Raw genomic sequence first — 6030 nt, 5'->3', positions numbered from 1 at the left:
AAGCTGTCGATATTCTCTTCAATTTTCTTCTCTCCTTGAGAAATTACAAGGTTGGACTTCAGATCACACTGGCTACTATATTCTCTTCAGTCCTTCTATACATTTATAGCCTCAACCTCATACAGATTTTCTGAACTTAATTCCAGCTCTACTGTTTGGCTCCATTTCTGAAGTTTAGTGGTCTGAGGTTTCTTATTACGGGAATCCATGATGCCTGATTGTCTGATCATCTGAAAATAAATACTATATTAGGTGTCAGCCATTGGTAACCTTGTTCTTTACTTCAGACTGTCTATAAAACATGCACAAATATACTATACATATGCCTTCTATTTATGCAAAATATACTATAGATAGGATATCCATAAAATCAGAGCTGTAGCTTGAAGCTTGTGAACCCTGATAAAAAAGTTGACCTGGAGCCCCCCCCCCCTCCACTCCACAAACGGTGGGCTTATATGTGTAAGAGGTAATTCAGAGTGCTCGGACCCTGACTTCCAGATTTACTTTTGGAAAAAGAGAGAGGAATTGAGGACACAGATTCTTAATTTCCTTTCAGCGGCACTGAAGATGAATAAATAGGAAGCTCTATACAGGGGCTCCTGTTCATTCATAAACGGAAGCACTGTTTACTATGCTTCAGTTATGAATTAACAGAGTGAGTAATCAGTACCAGCAGCACTGGGGGAAAGGGAGTACACAGGGGGGCCGTGCAGCGGGGGGTCTGATAGCATACAGGAGGGGGTATTTGGTGCAGAGGGGGCATTTACAAGTACTGATTCCCTGAATGGCTCTGTATGCAGCAGCTAAAAGCTGCGGAAGGGAGAGGAGAAGAAGGGCCTTTACCTGCTGCATAGAGAGCATATCAGGGCATCAGACCTTGTAAATGCCCTCCCCACCAGACTGATCACGCCCTCCTGTCCACGGATTCCCCCTGCTGCAGGTGTTCAAATTCAGAGCGGTGCAGGAAAAATGCAACATGCCTGCAGTTTTCTGCACCGCTCCAAAACCTAATGGGAAAGGGAGGCCTCAGGGGGCCCCCGGAGCATGGGCTGAGTCGCAATTGTGACCCCTGACAGTTCGCCAGTGTATAAAATAACATTGAATAGAACTGAGTTTATGGTGTCAGTTTAGCAAACTAACTCAAATAATGATTACTAGGGATGAGCCGAACAACCCCCGTTTCGGTTCGCACCAGAATTTGCGAACAGGCAAAAATAAGTTGGAACACGCGAACACCATTCATGCCGCGTACACACGATCGTACATTCCGACAACAAAATTGATGTTTTTTTTCAGACGGATGTTGGCTCAAACTTGTCTTGCATACACACGGTCACACAAATCTTTCGGAATTTCCGAACGTCAAGAACGCGGTGATGTACAACACGTACGACGAGCCGAGAAAAATTAAGTTCAATAGCCAGTGATGCTCTTCTGCTTGATTCTGAGCATGCGTGGAATTTTGTGTGTCGGAATTGTGTACACACGATCGGAATTTCTGACAACGGATTTTGTTGTCGGAAAATTTGAGATCCAGATCTCAAATTTTGTTTGTTGGAAATTCTGATGGAAAATGTCCGATGGAGCCTACACACGGTCGGAATTTCCGACAACAAGCTCCCATCGAACATTTGTTGTCGGAAAATCCGATCGTGTGTACGCGGCATTAAAGTCTATGGGACACGAACGTGAAAAACCAAAAGTGCTCATTTAGGCTTACAGTGCCTGCAAAAGTATTCACCCCGCTTGGCATTTTTCGTTTGAGGATTTGCATCATTTAATTTACAGAACATGCCCACAACTTTGAAGATGTTTTTTTTTTTTTTTTAAATTGTGAAGCAAACAACAAATAGGACAAAATAACAGAAAAAGTCAATGTGCATAACTATTCACCCCCCCAAAGTCAATACTTTGTAGAGCCACCTTTTGTGGCTATCACAGCTTCAAGTAGCTTTGGATAAGTCTCTATGAGCTTGCCACATCTTACCACTGGGATTTTTGCCCATTCCTGCTTGCAAAACTGCTCCAGCTCCTTCAAGTTGGATGGTTTGTGCTTGTGAACAGCAATCTTTAAGTCTGGCCACAGATTTTCTATTGGATTGAGGTCTTGGCTTTGACTAGGCCATTCCAACACATTTACATGTTTCCCCTTAAACCACTCAAGTGTTGCTTTAGCGGTGTGTTTGGGGTCATTGTCCTGCTGGAAGGTGAACCTCCATCCTAGCCTAAAATCACACAGAGTGCTACAGGTTTTGCTCAAGAATATCCCTGTATTTAGCACCATCCATCTTTCCCTCAACTCTGACCAGTTTCCCAGTCGCGACTGCTGAAAAAAATTCCCCACAGCATGATGCTGCCACCACCATGTTTCACTGTGGGGATGGTGTTCTTTGGGCGATGTGATGTGTTGGTTTTGCGCCAGACATAACGTTTTCTTTGATGGCCAAAAAGTATAATTTTAGTCTCATCAGACCAGAGCACCTTCCTCCATACATTTTGGGAGTCTCCCACATGTCTTTTGCAAACTCAAAACATGCCATTTTGTTTTTTGCTGAAAGTAATGGCTTTCTTGTGGCCACTCTGCCATAAAGCCCAACTCTGTGGAGTGTACGGATTATTGTGGTCCTATGTACAGATACTCCAGTCTCTGCTGTGGAACTCTGCAGCTCCTCCAGGGTTACCTTAGGTCTCTGTGCTGCCTCTCTGATTAATGCCCTCCTTGCCCAGTCCGTGAGTTTTGGTGTGCGGCCGTCTCTTGGCAGGTTTGCTGTTGTGCCATGTTCTTTCCATTTGGTTATGATAGATTTGATGGTGCTCCTAGGGATCATCAAAGATTTGGATATTTTTTTATAACCTAACCCTGACTTGTACTTCTCAACAACATTGTCCCTTACTTGTTTGAAGAATTCCTTGGTCTTCATGGCAGTGTTTGGTTAGTGGTGCCTCTTGCTTAGGTGTTGCAGCCTCTGGGGCCTTTCAAAAAGGTGTGTATATGTAATGACAGATCATGTGACACTTAGGTTGCACACAGGTGGACATCATTTCACTAATTATGTGACTTCTGAAGGTAATTGGTTGCACCAGAGCTTTTTATGGGCTTCATAACAAAGGAGGTGAATACATACGCACATGCCAATTATCATTTTTTTATTTCTGAAAAATAGTTTTATGTATATATTTTTCTAATTTTACTTCACCAAGTTAGACTATTGTGTTCTGATCCATCACATATAATTCAGATTAAAAAAACATTGAACTAAAGGCTGTAATGTAAGAAAATATGTAAAAAGCTAAGGGGGGTGAATACTTTTGCAAGGCACTGTATATACAAGTTATTGCCATAAAAAGTGTTTGGGAACCCGGGTCCTGCCCCAGGGGACATGTATCAATGCAAAAAAAAGTTTGAAAAACATCCCTTTTTTCAGGAGCAGTGATTTTAATAATGCTTAAAGTTAAACAATAAAAATGAAATATTCCTTTAAATATCGTGCCTGAGGGTGTCCTTAGTCTGCCTGTAAAGTAGCGCATCTTTCCCATGTTCCCATAACAGCAAAATGACATTTCCAAACAAAATAATGTCATTTAAAACTGCTTGCGGCTGTAATGTATTGTCGGATCCCGGCAATATAGATAAAAATTATTGAAAAAAATGGCATGCCCCCCCCCCCAGTCCATAACAGGCCATTTGGGTCTGGTATAAATATTAAGGGGAACCCCATGCCAATTTTTTTTTTAAATGGCATGGGGGATTTTAAGGGAAACTCCCGCACCAAAATTTAAACAAATATGGCGTGGGGGTCCCCCTCAAAATCCATACCAGACCCTTATCCGAGCACGCAACCTGGCAGGCCGAGGAAAAGAGTGCACCCCCTCCTGAACCCACATTCTCACAACCCTTGCCCGGTGGTTGTGGGGGTCTGTGGGCGGGGGGCTTATCGGAATCTGGAAGCCCCCAGATCCCGGTCCCCCTATGTGAATGGGTATCGGGTACATTGTTCCCTTACCCATTCACCAAAAAAAGTGTCAAAAAAAGTATAAATTTCAGGAGACAGTTTTTGACAATTCCTATTAAAAAATAAAAAGTGTCCCACATGTAAATCCATCTTCAATCACAGCGCCGACGGACCGAAAAAAAAAAAGTGAAGACTCTGCCTCTATAGGAGGCGTCCCGCCGACTGCAGCCTTTTCACGATGACAGCTCTTGTAGATCCAAGGGCGGGGTCACCTGTTTACATCACCAGGTGGCCCCGCCCTTGGATACATAAGATACATAAGAGCTGTCATCACGAAAAGGCTTCAGTCTGCGGGTCTGGGGGAGGTGGAGTTTTACCTTACATAGTGTGGGGCGTGAACTTAGTCACCTAAGCCATGATTGCCCAAAGGCACCCTGGCCAATCATGGGGTTCTCACAGCAGAGCAGTCAATCAGCAGCCATCAAGGCACTGTGATCTCGCAGTGCATTATGGGCCATGCCACGGGCGCTCAAATTTCCCACGAACGCCCCATATTGTTTGGAATTCGGCGAATGGGCGAACACCCGACGTTCGACTCGAACCACAGGCTCATCCCTAATGATTAGACAAAAGTACACTTGTTTAAACAGCAGCAGCATAAGTAATGCATACAATTAAGAATACAACTATAATAAAATAAAACTATTGGCTTGAGAAATGAACCCAAAATTTTGCTGAACCAATTTCCATTTCACCCTATTCAAGAAAAGGATTCCAACTCACTCTCACTCAGGTGTACGACACCTCACCTTGTTTAAATGTCCCCATATGAGATCCTCAAGATCTAAAATAAATGTGCAATGTTCACTGTCTGACACCGTACTTGCACAGACCTTCTCCCTCCATCTCAGAAGACCCCAGGTCTTCTGAAACTTATAGCCTTCCAATATGTAGATTGTAGTAGATTGAGCTTATTCTTTTGCAGGTTCTATCCCTTCATGTTAGCCAGTGAGATCACCAATTGTAGATATGAAGGAATAGTGAGGCACCAGAGTTGAGACAAGGGGTGGAGGTGAGACCAGAAGTGGAGGTGAGACCAGAGCTCCAACTTTGGGATCTGAAGGCTTTGCGTCACAGAGTGCTTCGGGTTTTATCAAGTACAATCCCATCCACCGCACATCAATGACATATATCAATCTGTTTTATTAACCCCCCTGGCGGTATTCCCGAGTCTGGCTCGGGTTGGATTTTTCATACCAAAAGCGGTAACCCCGAGCCAGACTCGGGCTTGCATCGCAGGATCCAGGAAGAGCATACTTACCTTGTCCCCTGGATCCTGCGATGTCTCCCCGCTGTGATCGGCGAGCCGCTGTGTCTCGCTCGATTCACAGTGCCGAGCTCCGTTCCCTGCGAGCGTTGCAACGCACGGGGACGGAGTTCGGCGGGAAACACACAGTATAGATACAGCATACTGTAATCTTACAGATTACAGTACTGTATCAAATAACTACACATCCCCTTTGTCCCTAGTGGTCTGTCCAGTGTCCTGCATGCAGTTTTATATATATAAAACTGTTCTTTCTGCCAGGAAACTGGAGATTGTCCATAGCAACCAAAACTGTCTCTTTACATCAAAAGTGGTTTTAGAGCAGCTAGAAAAAAGCGATAATAAATTAGAATCACTCGCAGAATTGAGCGATAGTGATTTGTGAGGAGATCCGTCATCAAACACTAAAAGTAACAAAAGCTAAAATTCTGCAACTGAGCAAATTTCAGTGTTTTTGATTTGATTACATTATTGAATAATTTTTATTATTATTATTATATTATTATTTGTTATAATTATTTATAGTTATTTATTATATTATAATTTTTTATTTCGTTTTTCAAACTTTATCATACCCGGGATGTCTACTAGACTCTTGTTTGGACAGATTCAAGTGAACTATTCCTAAGAATTACAGGCCTACAATATAAAACGCCAAATTTCTGTGCAAAATAATTGTACCGCTTTCAGCACCTAAAATCAGAAATAATCATACCGCCAGGGAGGTTAAGAGATGATCAAGCAACT

This window comes from Aquarana catesbeiana, linkage group LG06 (genome assembly GCF_042186555.1).
Source record: "Aquarana catesbeiana isolate 2022-GZ linkage group LG06, ASM4218655v1, whole genome shotgun sequence".
Lineage (NCBI taxonomy): Eukaryota > Metazoa > Chordata > Amphibia > Anura > Ranidae > Aquarana > Aquarana catesbeiana.
The sequence above is the reverse complement of the archived record's forward strand: the minus strand, read 5'-3'. Positions refer to the sequence as shown.